Below are 20816 nucleotides of genomic sequence, written 5' to 3' on the forward strand. Positions count from 1 at the left end.
GAGTTGGCTCTGAGAGTAGGAGTCCCTAAAGGGTAAGAATCATCATTACATCTCCAACAGCACCTAGCAAACTGGCTTCCAAAAAATACTGAAGCATTAAATAAAGATTAAATTCAACTAATAATATGCAAACTAAGCATAAATGCAAAGGTTTCTGCCATTAAATATAGGTTTTCTGCACACTATTAAATGTAAAACTCAGTGCTAATGTATATTATTTGGAAACTCAGAAGCATAAAAATGTTAAAATATACACTGTGTATTTATTATGTATATGTATACAGAATATCTATGTCACAAAGCAAATACTATTCTTGTCATGTTGTCCATAAATGTATAAAAACAATTCACTGTAAAACTATTCTAAAACGCAGAATCAAATTAAACACTAACTTTTAGTTTCAATCTTACCTTTGTTTCTCTACCTGCTTCATGACACATTATTAATTAGCAAGGAAATGAGCAAAACATAGTCCTAGTACATACAAAAAAGAACAGCAGAGGACTGGACAATATACAACTTTCATAATTCAACCATGATTTATAGTACTCCAAGGTTCACCAGTTGTTGGCTCAAATGGTCTCCTCTGCCTTTGTCTTAGAAGGAATATTTTCTCCAAAATAAATTTCAATGATATCAAAGTTTCTTCCTATATATACTAACTTTCAATAAATTATTACAGTTTAATTGAAGTGGGGGGGGGGGTAAAAAAAAAAAAGAGTCTACATAAAAGACTTCCAATTCTAAATCCCAGTAAAACCTTTTATAAATAAAGGCAATAAAGCCAATCTTTATACCTTTTATATGATATTATAAAATGCCATGTGATGCAATAAAGGACCCTTTCTCATGATAACCTTAAAATTGTAACACAACTCACTTTCTTTCCATATGATTTACCTAAAATAAGAGAATTTAGTCAAAATTAACACAATTTCTGATTCTTTTTTTCTTAACGTTTTATTTATTTTTGAGAGAGAAATAAAGAATGCATGCACAAGCAGGGCAGGGGCAGAGAGAGAAGGAGACACAGAATCTGAAGGAGGCTCCAGGCTCTGAGCTGTCAGCACAGAGTCCGACGAAGGGCTCAGAACCACAAACTGCGAGATCGTGACTTGAGCCAAAGTCGGATGCTTAACTGACTGAGACACCCAGGTGCCCCACAATTTCCGATTCTTAAATGAGGAAAATGTTTACAAATATATTTTCATTACTAAAAGAATAATGTATTTTAAGGAGCAATTCCAAATTTCCAGTTCTGGTTCGCATTTCTCACCTTTTCCCAGATTTCTAAATTTTAATTACAACTAAAATTAAACATATGTTGAAAAACCTTCATGGAGAAGGATTTGCAATGTCCTAAAGGACAAAGGATTTGAATTTCCTAAATGAAATAGAGAATGTGTATTTGCAGAGGAGAAAAAAAGAAAAATAGGTATAATGGGAGTAGTACAGGATACAGGATGGGGATTAGCTTCTCTACAGGTTTTCATTAAAGAATTGTTAGAGGCAATATCGAATGATATTTATTGGACCAGTTAATGTTGAGGAGTTTCCATTAGCCAGAGGGAGACATGAACTTAACAGTGACTAATGGTCAACTCTGAGCTTCCAGAATCTGCACTAAGTGATACCGACACAACCACCACCGTCCAGGAGCTTACAGACCAGCCAGAAGAGAGATACATGTGATGACAAGTTTCAGTGCTTTAAGAAAAGCTACCTAGGGGCGCCTGGGTGGTTCAGTCGGTTAAGCGCCACCTTCAGCTCAGGTCATGATCTCACAGTTCTAGAGTTCGAGTCCACGTCGGGCTCTGTGCTAACAGCTCAGAGCCTGGAGCCTGCTTCAGATTCTGTGTCTCCCTCTCTCTCTGCCCCTCCCCTGCTAGCATCCTTTCTCTCTCCCTCTCAAAAATGAATAAATGTTTTAAAAAAAATTTTTTTGAAAGAAAGAAAGAAAGCTACCTAAATGTGTTCAAGCTACAATCAGGTAGAAACAGTCATCAAGTTTAAGTGGAAGAGGAGACAGGGGCGACCTCACCAAGTAAGTGGGGCTCACAACCTCTGTTGCCAGAAGATTCACTGAATCGACAATCTACAAAGATATGAATGGTTTTGTGCCTCTATTTGAGGACCTGGCTAACCACTGATTTAAAAAAATAAAAAAATTAAGGCTCAATAAACATGACTATTTCACTGCAGGCCTGTGAGCTGTAACTTCCCAGTGTGACAGGCCCCAAAGTTGGGTGCTATCCCGTATCGTCCTAGTTACACAATGGTGCCTGGCTTTATCCCAGAAATGGTTATCTCGGGAATGCCTCCTCCCCATGTTTATGAAAGGAAGCACTGTGTAGGGTAAGGTTTACACTGATTGACAGTTCCTCTCGCTCTAGAAATTTATAAAAGATAATAAGCAATGTATTCAGATCAAAATCCTCTGTATGGAAAATAACACATTTCAAAGTTAGTAACAAAACAACATTCCAAATGAGTTTGGTCACTAAGGATGACCATATAGAACATGCCACAAAGCTTAATCCTTCACATTCCAGTACATCCAGTAACTCTACAAGGACTTGCACACAAAAGTCAAAAAGCCCCACCCCACTCCACCAATAGGCTTTATTCTTTACAGCGGTGAAGTCAGTCTAAATAAATTACAAATACAGAAGGGAAGAATTCAGTTCTGGTTTGCTGTACCCAAAGAAATGTGCCCTAGAAATCCAAATTAATTAAGTAGCCAATAATAACAATAACAACCACTAATTACTGAGGGCCTACTATGCACAAGGAAGTAGGTTAGGTGCTTTACACGCATCACCATTTTAACCCAAAGAAACCCATTTCTATAAACGTTCAACTTTGCAGCTATGGAAACTGACAAAGCTACTAAATGAATGGCGAAACACTGTTCACCTGGGTTTTCTTCTATTTTAAAATAAGCTGTTATGTGGAATTCTATGAAACAAACTTCTCAAATTAAAATGCAATTATGATTTCAATATATTTTTTCAGAACAAAAGCTAGAGACCTCTCAAAACAAGATTTAAACACAGTTAAGGTAAACTGTGTGTTAATTCCATAAAGAATAAATTTGCCTTACCAAAAGTAAAAACAAAACCAAAAAAAACATGGGGGGGGGGGGGCAGCCCACTGTGATAGGAAGGGGCGTTAGGAAGAGTACCTGATATGAAGGAGTCATGCCTCCAGCCTCCCCTAGTCCCTAGAGCTGCCCAGTAGCTACCTCGCTCTTCAAGTGCAGGAGCCAGTTGAAATATCAGGAATGGAAGCCAATGTGACCATCCCAATCTGGCAAAACAAGCCACATGGGGCTACTCAAAGTGTAGTGAGAAAAACTGGGACCAACCTGCCCCCTGAAGCCATGTCCCTGGGCATCCTTTGAAACCCCATACCCAACATGTCTGACCTGTGTCTAAAGGATGAGCCCCCCCATCCCTGCTCTGGCCGACACTGCCTGGAATGCTGTGATGAAGAGGAGATATGTGTCCGGGTCAGGAGTGACGCATGGCTCCTGAGGCACACCTGGAAGCCTAGCCCTCTAACTGTCACACAGCGCAATGCCTCAGTGCCCAACCTGCGTGGGTCCAAGGTGACCATCTTTCTGACCATTCCAGCACTGCCAGCCCGAAGTCGCACCGTAGTGCTGCAGGATGAGCTGAACTACCTGCACGGCCAGATTGCCAAGATAGCAGCATCTGATACACCTTCGGTTTCATTAACAACAGATTTCTTATCTCCAGGAAGTTCAAATGTCTCTCCTCCCTTACCTGGTTTTGGATCCTCACTCCACTGTACAACTTCCTTTGCCATTAGTGGCATCACCAAGCAGACCAAGGTAGAGGCCCCTGAGCTACCATTAGCCCCCCCTGCTCTGTTCTGCCAGCCCCGAAGGCTGTAAACCACAACACAAAGCAACCCACAGCTCGTCTGAAGAGGATGACTGTGTCTCTCTGTCCAAGGCCAGCAGCTTTGCAGACCTCATGGGGATCCTGGAGAACTTTCACCAGATGGAACAGAGCCTCGATCTAGCTCTTAGAAAAAAACCTCAGGAAAAAAAACCTTAATGATAAGAGAGGTAAGTAATCTACCTGATAAAGAGTTCTAAAGTAATGGTCATAAAGATGCTCACCACACTGGGGAGAAAATGGGGAAAAGAATGAATAAACACAGAACTCCAACAAAGAGATGGAAAATATGCAGAAGTACTAAACACAAGTTACAGAGCTGATGAACACAATGACTGAACTGAAAAATACACTAGAAGTGTTCACCAGCAGACTACATGACACAGAAGAAAGGATAAGTGAACTCAAAGACAAGGCAGTGGAACTCTCCCAATCAGAGCAGCAAGAAAAAGAAATGAAATACTAGAAAAATAATGAAGAAAAAAAAAAGAAAGAAAACATAGCTTAAGGGACTTATGGGACTACATCAAATGGACTAACATTCTTATCACAGGGATCCCAGAAGAGAAAGAAAGGCACAGAAATCTTATTTGAAAAAAGAATGGCTTAAAACATCCCTAACCTGGAGAAGAAAACAGACATCCAGATCCAGGAGGCCCAGGGAGATTCCTATGAGATTAACTCAAAGAGACCCTAAAAGCAGCAAGAGAAAAATAACTTGTTATCTAAAAGGGAACCCCCCAAAAGACTATAAATACATTTTTCAGCAGACCATTTGCAGGCCAGAAGGGAGTGACACATGTATTTAAAATGCTGAAAGAAGAAAACTTCCAACCAAGCAAAGTTACTCAGGATTGCAGAGACTTTTCCAGATGAGCAAAAGCCAAAGGAGTTTATCGCCACTAAATCAAACTTACAAGAAATGTTAAAATGACCTCTTCAAGCTGAAAAGAAAGTGCTAGTCAGTAACAGGAACACATATCAAAGAGTAAATCTCACTGGAAGGATAAATATAATAATAATGAAAATAATGGATTCAGCACTTATTAAGGTTAAAAGGACAAAAGCAGTAAAAATAACTATGATTATAGTAACTAGTTAAGGGATAACTTAGATAAGGCACACACAAGATAAAAAGACGTAGGTCTGTCCAGTGCAAGACCGTTTACTGCCATGGGCTGCTTTCCCCTGTTTGGGTGCCTTCTCTAGAGCCAGGGCCTTAGTCTTGGCCTTCTATGGGGTGCCCAGTGCCAAGTTTCCGGATGCCTCTGGGAAGGAGCTCTTAGACAAAGCCAACAAACACCACTTCTTACACAGCCTGGCCCTGCTGGGGGTACCCCATTTACTCCTAGCCTCTAGAACCACTCTATTCTGCACCAGCTTTTACTTCCAGGCTCTGGCCCAGACTTTGGCCCCTGTGCGAGGGAGCCTGCTAATCTTGGGCTGGCTTACCTTGGTTCTTTGAGTTTCCTTGCACTTAATCTCTGGGTACTTTTTTTGAGAGTTGAAGCAGGGAGAAGATTAAAAGAGAAAGGGGAAAAAGAAAAAAAGATGAAAAATGTGACATCAAAAACACGCAAGGGAGGAGTAACAATGTTGAGCTTTAGAATGCAATCAAACTTAAGTTGACAAGTATTTTATCAACCTAAAATAGACTGTTATGCATATAACTTGTTATAGTTACAGTTAAACTTAACTACAAAACAAAACCGGTAGTAAATACACAAAAGATAAAGGAGCATAAGCATACCACTAAAGAATGTCAGCAAACCACAAAGGGAGAGAGCAAGAGAAGAAAGGAAAAAAGAGGAACAAAAACCAGCCAGAAAACAACTAACAACATGGCAATGAGTACATACCTATCAATAATTATACTTTAACTGTAAATGGACTAAATACTACAATCAAAAGACAGAGTGGCTAAATGGACTAAAAAACAAAATCTATATGCTGCCCACAAGAGACTCCTTTAGACTTAAGAACATACACAGACTGAAAGTGATGGGATAGAAAAAGATATTCCATATGGAAACCAAAAGAAAGCCAGGGTAGCTATACTTATGGATATAAGAAAAAACTCGGGGGCACCTCAGTGGCTCAGTCTGGCTCAGTTAAGCATCTGACTCTAGGTTTTAGCTCAGATCATGATCTCACAGTTCATGAGTTTGAGCCCTGAATTGGGCTCTGACAGTGCAGAGCCTGCTTGAGATTCTCTCTCTTTCCCTCTTTCTCCTCTCTCCCTCACTCCCATGGTCTCTCTCTCTCTCTCTTTCTAAAATAAATTTTTAAGGGGCGCCTGGGTGGCACAGTCAGTTGGGTGTCTGACTTCGGCTCAGGTCATGATCTCACTGTTCATGGGTTCGAGCCCTGCATCAGGCTCTGTGCTGACAGCTCAGAGCCTGGAGCCTGCTTCAGATTCTGTCTCCATCTCTCTGCCCTCCCCTGCTCTTGCTCTGTCTCTCTTGCTCTCAAATATAAAATAAAACATTTAAAAAAATTTTTAATAAATTTTTAAAAGGAAAAAATCGACTTTAAAACAAAGATTGTAAGAGACAAAGGGCATTATATAATGATAAAGGGGTCAATCCAACAAAAGACTAGAACGTTTATAAATATTTATGAACCCAATATAGAAGTATCTGAATATATAAAGCAAACATTAACAGACATGAAGGGAGAAACAGCCATATAATACCAACAGAGAACATTAACAATTTTATGTTTATTTTTTGAAAGAGACAGAGAGAAACAGGCAGAGCATGAGCGGGGGAGGGGCAGAGAGCGAGGGAGACACAGAATTTGAAGCAGGTTCCAGACTCTGAGCTGTCAAGACAGCACAGAGCCCAACAGGGAGCTCGAACCTGTGGACCAGGAGATCATGACCTGAGCCGAAGCCGGCTGCCTAACTGACTGAGCCACCCAGGCGTCCCAGCAGGGGACTTTAATACCCCACTTACATCAATGGATAGATCAGACAGAAAATAAGAAAACATCACCTTAAATGACATGTTAGACCCAACAGACCTAACAGATATATACAGAACATTTCATCCAAAAGCAACAGAATATACATCCTCAAGTATGTATGCAACATCCTCCAGGATAGATCAGGTAGGACACAAAACAAGTCTGAATAAATTTAAGAGGACTGAAATCCTATTAAGCATCTTTTCTAACCACAGTGATATGAAACTAGAAATCAAAAACAAAAAAGAAAGAAAGAAGGAAAGAAACCAGAAATCAATTTTTTTTTAAATAAAAACAAAAGGTGGGGGAAGGAGAAATCATATTATGGCCAACAAATCACAGACAAGGTTATTTTAAGACTAAGTTCAATCCTCTTCTGTTAATGTCTTCCTACTAACTTAAAAGTCCAAGAACAACTTTATAAAGGAAAGTGACATTCTTCTGTTTCAGCCAGAATTCTTAAAATAATCTTTAACTTAAAATGTTTCCCAAAGATGGATGCTCGCAGTTCAAATGCCAGTGATAATTCAATTGGCTGCAAAATTCGGTGTTAGCAGTCTCTACATTTATAGGGAAAACCTGACACAGTATACGAGTATCAATTGCCATATCTGTGGTTTCAAATGAAACTTCCTTCCACAGCACTTAAATCATCCTTTTTCTCCTAGGTACCTGGTTTGCTTCATTTCCTTTAATCTTGCTTTATGTTAAGACAATATTTGGTCCCTGGCTCCATTTAGTGGAGTTCAGGGTCATCAGAATAATGCCCTTGGAATGTTGTCTCTGAACCAACTTCCTAATATAGGTTATGCTCCTGTTCTTAAGAATTTTAATATATCCAAATCATAATGTCCAAATCATAACAAGGCTAGATGTAAATACTAACTGGAAGATTTATTAGAGTCAAGCAAAAAAGGAAAGAAAAAAATTTTAAGCTTTCTAGAAACCTAACACCAGCTAGAGTATAATAAATAAAAATAGACCTACTTCTGCTACCTTTGTCGAGCCCAGTGGTTTATCCAGCTAGGTAGTGAAGGACACAATGAATAAGACAGATCTATGCCTTTATGGAATCTGAGACTCATCCCGTTCTAGGACCATCTCTCCTCAACTGTCCTAGAAGGAGAGTGTTATAGAAAGTTTCAATATGGTGCAAATGGGACGCATTGCAAAACAATAAGCATGTATCTTTTAATATATCGGACTTCTGTATTAAGGTTGTGATTGTATTTGAAACTGGAATACTCATGTAGGATTAGAAGGGAGAGGAAATAGAAGTGGAGAGTGCAAAGCTAGGAACTGAGTCACTTCTCCCACCTCATCAGGTTTTTCACCCTCACTACTGGTTACATAAATCCTATGTGGAATGTAATCTTTCACTTAGGACAATTTTATCTCTTAAGCCTTTCATAAACCTGTCACACCATGAGCTACGTGAAACATTTTTTGTCTTATAGGTTCCCAGTTTGCAAAATAAAAACTTTCATCACTCCAAACTAAATGCAGTATGACTGAAGATCACAGTACCAAGAGAGAATTTGATTCTTACCGATAAGCACCTGCCCTAGTTAATGTTTCAAAGTAATTTTTTTAACAAAATTATATTGCAGAAACTAAGACTTAATTGTCCTAATGTAAGCAAGCTCACTAAAAATTTCCATTAAGATATTTTTCCCTTAAAATAATATAACCAAAACACTTCCCATTACTTTAATATCGCTGAAACACCAAAAATTTGTAATGTGACTTTAGGAAATTTACTTTTAAAACAGATTTAGGAGGTTTAGACCGTACTGAATTTCCAATGACAAAAAGAAATCCCATTGAGGATGGAATTATTAAAATTATTATAATCTCCCGTTTTATTGCATCAATACGTATTAGAGGACAAAAATAGCCATTTAATTCAAGAAGTGATCCAAAGAGACTAAAAGTTACATTAATCTGTGAAAAGTCACATGTAAAACAAATCTATATAAACCCCATGTCCATTATAATGAGAAAGGACCTCATATGAGAAGGCAGCACAAGGTATGTGGTACAGATACACAATACTAAGCTACATTAACAGACAAAGTGACTTAGTCTCATTTATAGGAGGAAAAGAGAGGGAAGGAGAAAGAAACATGAGAAAAAGAGGAAAACTTGTAAAAATAAAAAAAGATGGAGGGGTACCTGGGTGGCTAAGTTGCTTAAGCATCTGACTCTTGATTTCGGTTCAGGTCATGACCTCATGACTCGCGTGAGCCCTGCATCGGGCTCTGTGCTGCCAGCGCAGAGCCTGCTTGGGAATCTCTGTGTCTCCCTCTCACTCTGCCCTTCCCCTGCTCATGGGCACTCTCTCTCAAAATAAATAAACTTAAAAAAAAAAGATGGAGCACATAAGATCATTTTTTCCAAGTTTGCAGGCAGTAAATGATAGGACTCTTCTCTTCACAAAAGAAACATGCTGGCTGGCTCTGATATACAAACAAAATCACATATGAGAATCAAGTACACTAATATTGTCAACATGCAGACTAGTGCTTTCAAGCTAGCAAGATCCCAATAACAAGTTAGCCAAGTATAAGATCGTCTACAAGACATCTCAGGTAAAAGAAGAGATTTAGATATGCTACATGGTCATGATTTTATTGGCCATTCTCCACCACCATAGAAATCAAATATTGAATGCTCTAAATGTGTCAGGAAGCCATCAAAATCCTCAAGGAGAAAGCAGTCAAAAAACCTCTTTGACCTCAGCCGCAGCAACTTCTTGACTCAACATGTCTCCGGAGGCAAGGGAAACAAAAGCAAAAATGAACTATTGGGACCTCATCAAGATAAAGCACATCCTTTGCTGTGCTTCCTCTGTACAGCAAAGGAAACAATCAGCAAAATTAAAAGGCAACTGACGGAATGGGAGATGACATATCAGATAAAGGGTTAGTATCCAAAATCTATAAACAACTTATCAAACTCAACACCCAAAAAACAAATCATCCAGTGAAGAAATGGGCAAAAAACATGAATAGACACTTCTCCAGAGAAGACATCCAGATGGCCAACCGACACATGAAAAAATACGCAACATCACCCATCATCAGGGAATTACAAATCAAAACCACAATGAGATACCACCTCACACCTGTCAGAATGGCTCACATTAATTAACAACTCAGACAACAGATGTTGGCGAGGATGCGGAGAAAGAGGATCTCTTTTGCCCTGCTGTTGGGAATGCAAACTGATGCAGCCGCTCTGGAAAACAGTATTATGGAGGTTCCTCAAAAAACTAAAACTAGAACTACCCTACGACCCAGCAATTGCACTACTAGGTATTTATCCAAAGGACACAGGTGTGCTGTTTCGAAGGGGCACGTGCACCCCAACGTTTATAGCAGTGCTATCAACAATAGCCAAAGTATGGAAAAAGCCCAAAATGTCCATCGATGGATGAATGGATAAAGAAGATGTGTGTGTGTGTGTGTGTGTGTGTGTGTGTGTGTGTTGCAGAGTATTACTCAGCAGTCAAAAAGAATGACATCTTGCCATTTGCAACTACATAGATGGAACTGGAGGGTACTATGTTAAGCAAAATTAGCCAGAGAAAGACAAATATATGACTTCACTCATATGAGGAATTTAAGATACAAAACAGATGAACATAATGGAAGGGAAGCAAAAATATAAAAACAGGAAGGGGGACAAAAACATAAAAGACTCATATATAGAGAACAGAGTTGTTGGAGGGGTTGTGAGAGGAGGGATGTTCTAAACGGGTAAGGGGCATTAAAGAATCTATTCCTGAAATCATTGTTGCACTATATGCTAACTAACGTGGATGTAAATTAAACAATAAATAAATTTAAAAATAAATAAATATGTGTAAGTCCCAGACTCCAAAGGCCCAAGAACCTGAAGCTAAAATGTCTGAGGACAGCAGAAGATGGAAGTCCCAGCTCAAGGAGAGTGAGCAAATTCACTCTTCCTCTGCCTTTTTGTTCTATTTGGATCCTCAGTGGATTGGTGATGCCCACCCACAGCAGTGAGGGTGGACCTTCTTTACTCAGTCTATTCATTTAAATGCTAATCTCTTCCGGAAACACCCTCACGGACATACCCAGAAATAATGTTTTACCAGTTCTCTAGGCATCTGTTAGCCTAGTCCAGCTGACACGCAAAAGTAACCAACACAGGGAGCCACCATGAGTTTTTGACGAAGTAAGTAATATGAACGGACCTGTGATTTCTAAAAGTTACCTTTAGAAGTATATGGGAAAGAAGGCTGAATGAGCAGGACCAGTTTGGAGTAGCCAAGAGATAATTTTCTGAACTAAGGCTGTGGGAGACACCAACAAAGCACTGAAGTAGAACCAAAAGAATTTCACAACTGAAAGAATGGGGGACCATCACTTTTCACAAATACGACCACAGCCTCCTCAAGTTCTCCCTCCCATACATTGCCCCACTACAGCTGGGAGTGATTGTTTTACAAACTAAATCAAGTTGCATCTCAAGGCCCTCCACCCCACCTCCCTACATACCAAACTGGACTTTTCACTTCCTACACATTCAACTTCTTTCCTGCCTCAGGATCCTTCACTCACTGTTTTCCTTTATCTGCTAACTGGCACCCTGGTGTTTTTCACCAGGCGAAACCCTAACCGGTCTTCAAATGTCAATTTGAATGTCCCTCCCTCAAAGACCTACCCACCTAAACTCTCTAGTCTAGTACCATGTCCCAACCTTTAGATTCTCTCTTGGAATACTTACACACATGTAGACATGGGTTTATGTATATATTTGATTAATATCTATTCCCCATTAGACTATTCCTAAAACGTAGGATTATAACTATTTGTTACCTATACCTAGCCCAGTACCTGGCACCTGGCAGGTACTTAACAAACACCTGCTGGGGGTGCTTGGGTGGCTCAGTCGATTGAGTGTCCAACTTCAGCTCAGGTCATGATCTCAAAGTTCATGGGTTCAAGCCCCACGTTGGGCTCTGTGCTGACAGCTGGGAGCCTGAAGCCTGCTTTGGATTCTGTGTCTCCTTCTCTCCTGCCCCTCTCCCATTTGTGCTCTGTCTCTCTCTGTCTCTCAAAAATAAATGTAAAAAAAAATAATAATAAATTTCTTTAAAAAAAAAAAAAAACCAAGCACGTGCTGAATAATAAATATACCACAAGAGACCACTTTGAGTTCTTGACTGGGAAAATAATAATGCCATTACCTAATAAAGGGAACACAGGAACATCAAATCTGTGGATAAAGTGGAATTCTACCTGGGGAATATTGAGTTGAAGAAATAGTGAATTAGGTCTAAGCTGTAGAATCACCAGTGAATGATCACTCAGCCAAAAGAATAAATGTAACATTACTGGAAAAGGAGAAGCAAAATAAAGCAAGCTATGAGCAGATAAGACAAACCTCTATTTAAGTGGGAGGAAGAAGAAAACAGACAAAAGGTTTATATTTCTAATATGTAAAGGGCTTATAAAATAGCAAATATCAACAAACTTGAAGAACACGAGGCTTAAAAAAAATGGACAGTTAACAGTAAAGAAAAATGCAAATGCCTCCTAACCATATAAAAATATATTCAGCCCAATGTGTACCTCAAGGTAAACTTGGTATAAGACTATCTTTAAAAAAAAAATGTTGTTAATTTAAATGATTCTAAAACGTGTATAGGGCTCCTGGGTGGCTCAGTGGGTTAAGCGTTCGACTTCAGCTCAGGTCATGATCTCCCAGTTTGTGAGTTCAATGCCCGCACTGGGCTCTGTGCTGACAGCTCAGAGCCTGGAGCCTGCTTCAGATTCTGTGTCTCCCTCTCTCTCTGCCCCTCCCCCACTCAAATTCTGTCTCTCTCAAAAATAAATAAACATTTAAAAAGTAAATAAAATAAAATGTCTATAAGGAAATTTTTAAAGTTAAAGATATTCAATTTCACGCATGAGATGAGTGAAATTAACATAACAGTGATATTCCATTCAGTAAAAAAACAAAAGTTTGACAACATATTCTGTTGCTGAGGTTATGCATAGACAAATAGGCACTTTCACACATTACCAATGGGAACACAGAGACACATGAGGCACCCAGTTCTGATAGTATTATCCCTGGTGTCATTGAGAACCAGAATTCTTAGCTAAGAAAAAAAGATACAGATGTGAAATAAAAGACTGAGCAAAAATCTTATAGAGCTGAAACAATTGGAAATATCAGTATAAACTCATGAGGTTCTTAATCTTAAAAAATTTTTTTTCCTAATTTTGACAACTGAAAAGATCTAGTGACAATGGTCAATCCGTTAGAAATAAGAACCTCTAGAGGCCAGATTGTAGTCTTGAAATCCTACTGCCCAGTAAAGGAATCAGGGGTCCTTTTGGGTCCAGCGATATCAGGTGTAGAGAGGAAATGTACATGATGTGCCTAGAAATCCTTGTCATACCAGATAATCAAAGAAGCTATCACAAACTACTAGAGTCATGTCAAAATAACTCAGCAACTTTAAAAGGCTCCCACTGGTCCAAGATTAAATAATTTAAGCAGCAAAAAAAAAAAAAAAAAAAGACAATGAATTTTTCAAAATTCAGTATGTTTAAATCTAAGAGTCCATAATGAGTCTAGGGAAGAAGAGGCGACCCTAACTGATCACTATTGGAGAAGGCTAATATAACCAACTCATTGTTTTGAAACTGGTAAGTCAGAAGAAACTATCAAGCTTTTCTCCAACCTTTCCTATACATACTGTACTACTAGGTAACAAATAGTACATGAGGAACAGTTTCCCTTTATAGAAGATTTCACATAATAAGTGAACAGTAAAGTTACAGTGTTACGTCTTGCAACCCCTAATTATTTAATAGACCTAAAGCAGGGAGCCCACTGCCTATTTCTGTAAATAAAGTATTATTAGAACACAGCTATGGCCATTCATTCACATTTTGTCTATGGCTACTTTCCCGCTAGAAGGGCAGAGTATAGTAACTGTATCAGAGGAGACCAGATGGCCCACAAAGCCTAAAAATACACTATCTGGCCCCTTACAGAGAACGTTTGGCATTCTCTCATCTAAAGCATTGAGCATAAACGGCAACTAATCAGCATTAAGAGAGACGACTAAACACTTGTGTACCAGACAGACACTTGCCAAAAGAAATTGAACCTGAATCTGAGCAAATCTCCGGATCCAACTGCCAATTAACAAGAAAAACAAAGGACAGAGGAATATGCTTATTTTTTTTTAAGACTGCATTTTTAAGTAACCTCTACACCTAACGCGGGGCTTGAACTCACAACCCCAAGATCAAGAGTTGCACGCTCCACAGACTAAGCCAGCCACACACACCGACAGATGAGTACTTTTAATCACTTCACAGGAATGTAATCAGGAACATCCACATCTACGGCCCAAAGACCCAATTTGCTAACAAAAATTTTAAGGACACAAGGCAAGGGGAACTTAGGAGAAAAATCAACTAATTGCAATGAAGGGAGGGCTTATCTAGATCCTGATTCAAACAGCTCAACTGCTTTGGAAATGTATGAAAGAATCAAAATTACCACGAACTGCACATTTTATTACGTTGGGATTGTTGCTGTTTTTTCTTTTTTTTTTTAAAGATGATAATGGTATTGTGGTTGTATTTTTTTTTTAAATGTTTATTTATTATTGAGAGACAGAGACAGAGCATGAGCATGGGAGGCACAGAGAGAAAGGAGGAGACACAGAATCCGAAGCAGGATCCAGGCTCTGAGCTGTCAGCACAGAGCCGGATGCGGGGCTCGAACTCACAAACCGTGAGATCATGACCTGAGCCAAAGTCCGACGCTTAACCGACTGAGCCACACAGGCGCCCCATGTGGTTGTATTTTTTAAAAGAAGATCTACTTTAAGAATACATACTGGAATATAAACAAATTATATGATGTCTAGGATTTGCTTTAAAATAATACAGAATGGGAGAGAAGTCCATGGAAGAGAAACAAACAATTTGGCCATGATTTGATAATTATTAAACCTGAGTGATGAATACAAAGGGGTTCATTACACTAGCCTGTTTACTTTGTACAATTTAAATTTTTTTTTCCATAATAAAAATTAAAAATAAGGCAAAATCTTTCTTATTCAGACACAGAAAAAAATCTGATGGAAAAAGGTCAGGAAGTACGCTAGATCACCCCAAAAGGCAACTGGACCGTGACAAGGTGTGGGATCTTTCAAAAGAAGGGTAAGAAGCCAACTTTGAAAAGAACCAGTTCAGAGATCAAGCAAATGAGTTTTACAAACTGAGTTATGTGCCCTTTTCCAACTATTTCAAGCACCTAGAAAAAGGATATATATGGCCAACGAACTTAGGTTTGAGATCTGATTAAGATGTGTTCCTCAGAGTTTTAAAAAGGCAAGAGACCATAAGATGTAAGAATGATCATGGAGTTTGGGTAAGTGGAAAGCTAATGAGGCTAGGAAACGGCCCACCTGGTTAAAGAAAACAAAACAAAAACAAAAACAAATGCCAAGAAACTACAAGTCAAAATTAATACTAAAAACAGATTTAAGAAGTGGGATGTGACAGAGGGTTATGATCATGACAGGAAGCTTGCCAAAGCCTCAGAAATTAGAAGTCTTCCAGGCGATGGTGAGGTCTAAGGTACGAAGTGATGGGGTGTGCGCAGCAGGCAGAACTTTTGGGTTCCAGTCCTGATGAACGAATGCTGGGTAACTAATCGGTTTCAGCTCCCTGCCAAAGAATCACACCCTTCTCCCAAGCTTATTTCAACAGGTAACTGTATGTGTAAAGGTCCCAGGATTGGGAGCTCTGGTCTAAGACACAGTGATATTGGAAAATCAGTAAGATGAAAATGATGGATGCTAGACGTATCAAGGAAGCAGGATGAGAGCCACCAACATGATAAAAGAGACAACATCAGAGTCAAATAAAGGAAAATTCTAGAGGTCAATAAAAGAGAAGGATAAAAAATGTGGAGAGAAAGAATGAAAGACCTCAACTTCCAAACAAAATGATTAACTGAAAAATGTTGTGTTAGTGAAGGCGTTATTGTAACCCCACACTTCCAAGAACGTAGTCTAAAAATCTATCAAATAGGTTACAGAAGAAAGGTATCCTCAAAAAACCAAAAAATCTACCAATTTGTTCATTATGATCATAAAGTGTTAGATGTATGAAAATACCAAAAAACCTGAAAAAACATTTAGTTTATTTCGCTCATTTCATAGATGAGAAAACTGAGGTCTACTAAGGCTAATTAACCTGCACTCAAGAACACCATACAATTAATGATCAGAACTAGGGCTAAAATGTACCCCATTCTTCACTCACCCTCTTGACCTTGCATCCTCATTTAATACCATGGTTTCCATTTGGTGACTGACTTCTCTACAACACTAAACGCCATTATATATTTTCATGCTTCGATAGCAGGCATTTGATAAATATTTGTCGCCTGACACTCAAAATGAGCCTACTTCAATGATTTTCTCTCAAAGGTCCCCCATATCAGCAACTGGTTCTGCTCACTTTTACTCCTCTGCCCCCCAACAAAAAGGTACTGAGGAAATCTCAGAGGTGTTCAAAAAACATGTCGGCTAACTAGCATCCATGCTTCCAAAAAATGTTAGAACACGAAAAGGCACACATAGTGCCAGGGGGAAAAAAAAAAAGAGTTGACATCACTCTCCTCTTATCATCTCCAAAAATGTGTCATTACATAATGTACACATCAATGGGAAGTAAGACGATGTTCTTGACCGGATGGACTCAAAGCACCTAAACTGACAGGAAAAGACCCTTAACAGGATAAACTACCTCAGTCTTACAATAAGGGATTATGGAGAATGCACAGAGTACAGACTTCACACACGTTTATGTATTTTTAATGTATTCTCTATAAATGTTACATATAATCCTGGACCTAGAATCTCATGGAAGGAATGTTCTGAGCCTCCAAAAACCTGATGTTACTGCTATTTTTAGACGTGATTTTTTTAAGTTAGCAAAAAAAAAAAAAAAAAAGGCAGGTATTATAAGAAGAGAAGGCATCATAGAGGGGAAGGCAATTCACACAAAAATTATTTTTACAAACTTCTATTATTCTTTTTAAAAAAAGTACGTATCCTTACCACTTAGAAAGGGTTGTTGAGGCACAGAGTTTGTAGAAAAGACACCAATTTTGGAAAGGATCCATCTAGAAGCTTTTTCGACCTGGAGCTTGTTGTACTTTATAGGCACGAAAGTGGGCACAGTAGTGCAAAGCCGTAGTGATTCACCATGTACGAAGCAGAATATGGAATGTTCAAGGCTGGAAGATAAAAAATAGAGAAAAGAAAAATACTCGGGCTGGTTATTAGTAGCACCCATGTTTAAAACAAAAGGTGTCCCATTTTAGTGGTTTTTATAGAACAAATATCATTACTGAAGCTAAGTTTTTATAACTGAGAACTTGCACAAGAAGAACTTACTTATATAAGTATCTTAACTACGTAGGGAAAGAATCTGGAGAGAGAAAACAAGAAAATGAGAATTAGTCTTCCAAAGGTTCTAAATTAAAGATTTCTTTGCCACCTATAACTTCTTTGTCAAATACATTATAAATTTCCCTACCATCTAAACACAATTACCCGTTTCTTAATGAAACAAGGGGGATCATCAAAGGAGTGCTTCCACAGTACTTGAGGATATATACCTTATAGGACTTGGGGTAATGACCCCAGAACGGCCTGTATCTCAAAAGGTACCCCCAAAGTACCCCAACAAATAAGCACCCTCTGTTCCTGGTGGTGGTGTCAAGATCTACAAAGTTAGGAATGAATTTATCCTTTGACCCAATAATCCTCTTTCTGGGACATTCTCCTACACACGTACTTGTACACTCATAAAGCATACAGCAAGATTGTTGTGAGATTGTTTGTAAAAATGAAACACTGAAAACAACCCAAGTTACACATGATCCGGCAATTCGACTCCTGGGTATATAACAAGTGATAAAATACATCCATGCAAAAATAAAAATGTAAGTGTTCACAGTAGTGTTATTTGTAATAACCAAAAGGCAGAAACAAGACAATGGTCATCCACTTTTATAGCAATTTGACAGAGTAAATTTATGTTCCTTGAATATAACGATAAAGAGGGTGGGCTTGCATTTTATGTATCATATTTAAAAAAAAAAAAAGACAATGGTCATCAACTGATGAACAGATAAATAAAATGTGATAGATCCCAGCCAATGGAATATTTCTGCCACAAAAAGGAATGAAGTAATGATACATGCTACAGCATAGATGAATCCTAAAAACTATGCAAAGTCAAAGAAGCTAGTCACAAAAGGCCACATATTACATGATTCTATTTATATGAAATGCCTAGAATAGACAAATCTACATACAGAAAAAACAGATTAGTGGTTGAAGGGCTGCGGGGGAGAGGAAGATGGGGAATGACTAATGGGTACACTGTTTCTCTCAGTTTCCAGTCACTTGCACTCTGACCCAATACTAAATACTAAAATACTATTCCTAATGACTTTGAAAGAATTCTAAGTGCCCATTCTAACTTGTATCTGACCTCCCCTCTCTCACTACTCCAATGAACCTCAGATTGCTGCCAAGTGCACAACTAGGGTCACAAAATTCTCTGGTTGGGTAGTACAGTGATACTCCTAATTCCTACAGAATAAAGTTCAGAAATTAATTAGCCTCAAAGTCAAGATCCTAATGGCAGAGAATAAACTACGAGCACATCTCCCTAATATTCTCTAGACTAGAGACAAGCTGAACTCTGCTCCGTGTAAACATATCCCATTCCTACACCCACATCTTTTTTCCATCTGGAATGCCCACCCTTTGTTTCCATGCACTGAAATTCCTCTAAAATCATTTTTAAAGCAAAAAAATCACTTATCCGACCAGAGCATTGGATTTCTCAACTCTCACACCTTCAAGGACTAGTTTACAAAGACTATAAAGGGTACTACAAGTATTGTAAGTATGAAGTATAAACTAAGAAGAGCCAACGTATATCACTCAACAAATGTTACTGCTATTCACTCAACAAAGTAATCAATAAATATTTTTTAAATTGACATACAAAATTAAAAAATTGTGTTTTCCAGCCATACTACACTCTTGGCTCTAGAAGCAACAGTTTAAGGTTTGACACCTTTGAAAGTCATGATGATGAAAATTTCTGATCATCAACAGGTTTCATTACGGGGAATCTCATATAGATTCATGATGTAAGAGCAGCAACCCATTATTTCTTTATTTAATCAAGAGCCAACTTGATTCGTAACCATTTCACAATATATGTCATAAGTCATTATGAGGTATACCTTAAATGTATACAGGGGTACATGTCAGTTATACCTCAATAAAAAGGGGGGGGACAATTTGATTCACTTTATTCAGTAATATCCGCCAAAAATAGGGAAAGAGGGCAAGCCTTACCAAAAGACAATAGTTTCATTATCTTTTTTAAATTGTGGCAAAAAAATATGGGGTGCCTGGGTGGCTCAGTCGGTTAAGCGTCCGACTTCAGCTCAGGTCACGATCTCGCGGTCCGTGAGTTCAAGCCCCACGTCGGGCTCTGTGCTGATGGCTCAGAGCCTGGAGCCTGCTTCCGATTCTGTGTCTCCCTCTCTCTCTCTGCCCCTCCCCCATTCATGCTCTGTCTCTCTCTGTCTCAAAAATAAATAAACGTTAAAAAAATTTTTTTTAAATAAATAAATTGTGGCAAAATACACATAACATATAATTTACCATCTTAATCATTAAGTGTGCAGTCAGCAGCATTACATTCACACTATTTGCAAACATCACCACCACCCATCTCCAGAACTCCTTCTATCTTGCAAAACTGAAACTTTGTGCCCATTAAACACTAACTCCCCATTCTCCCGCCTACCTCACCCCCCAGCCCAGCCCCTGGTAACAAGCATTCTCCTTTCTCCTTTCTCTATCAAGGAGTCTGACTGCTCTGGGAACCTCACGCAAGCGGAATCACACAGGATTTGTTCTTTGTGACTGGCTTATTTTACTAAGCATGATGTGCTCAAGGTTCATGAGTGTTATCATTTTTCATTAAGAACTTCAAAACCACAGAAAGGACATGGTTTAAACAGATTCTAGTTTAAACTCATGGTTTAAACATACTCTATACCCTAGAGATTTAGAGGACTCAAATTACAGAAAGAAAGGAAAAAGAAGAATAACAGGTACCAGATAATCCAGTCTGATACCAGGCATCCTGCTCCATACAACTCTGAGGAGGTAGTGTTATTATTATTCCCGACTGGTAAATGACAAAAAGGGGGCCCAGGGGACCATGCGGTATTAGGTAGGCCTCCTATGCTACTTTCCTATTTCCATTTTGTTCTTACCTGACATATATCCATATATCCATTTATTTATCTCCTTATGGGCCAATTATGTGTAGACCAAAAACACTGAAAATCACTACTTTAGTCGAAGGGTCACATTTATATAACAAAGTTGTGTCTATTATACAACATAGTTTAAGCATCTTACAATCTCTGGCTTTTCTGAGATGTTTGTCCATAGGTACATTTTTTTTTTTTTTAATGTTTATTTTTGAGAGCCCAAGTGATAGAGCACAAGCAGGAGAGGGGCAGAGAGAAAGGGAGACACAGATTCCGAAGCAGGCTCCAGGCTCTGAGCTGTCAGCACAGAACCCAACTCGGGGCTCAAACCCACAAACTCCGAGATCATGACCTGAGCTGAAGTTGGATGCTTAACTGACTGAGCCACCGACTGAGTTTATACTCTGGTGGAGAATATGGTAATGAAGCAAATACATTAAGGGTTTATTTATTTACTTACTTAACGTTTATTTATTATTGACAGAGAGAGAGAGAGCATGCACATGGGAGGGGCAGAGAGAGAGGGGGAGACA

At 38.8% G+C, this 20816-nt stretch overlaps 1 protein-coding gene and 1 pseudogene across 6 annotated transcripts in view; one reads left to right on the forward strand and one right to left on the reverse strand.

Moving 5' to 3' along the window:
* FRYL (FRY like transcription coactivator) overlaps window positions 1-20816 on the reverse strand; it is a 269670-nt gene that overhangs the window by 213246 nt on the left and 35608 nt on the right. For 4 of the 6 annotated variants that reach the window (XM_049631993.1, XM_049631998.1, XM_049631996.1 and 1 more), the window contains exon 2: window positions 17027-17205. The exons of 1 other annotated variant lie outside the window; for it this stretch is intronic. The gene's annotated coding sequence lies outside the window, so the exon portion shown is untranslated. Of the gene's footprint in view, window positions 1-17026; window positions 17206-17365; window positions 17403-20816 lie in introns of those variants that run through there. One more of the 6 variants, XM_049631994.1, reaches the window with a different exon arrangement.
* LOC125923618 (mitochondrial fission regulator 1-like) lies at window positions 3258-4488 on the forward strand (annotated as a pseudogene).

This window comes from Panthera uncia, chromosome B1 (assembly GCF_023721935.1).
Source record: "Panthera uncia isolate 11264 chromosome B1, Puncia_PCG_1.0, whole genome shotgun sequence".
Taxonomy (NCBI): Eukaryota; Metazoa; Chordata; class Mammalia; order Carnivora; family Felidae; genus Panthera; species Panthera uncia.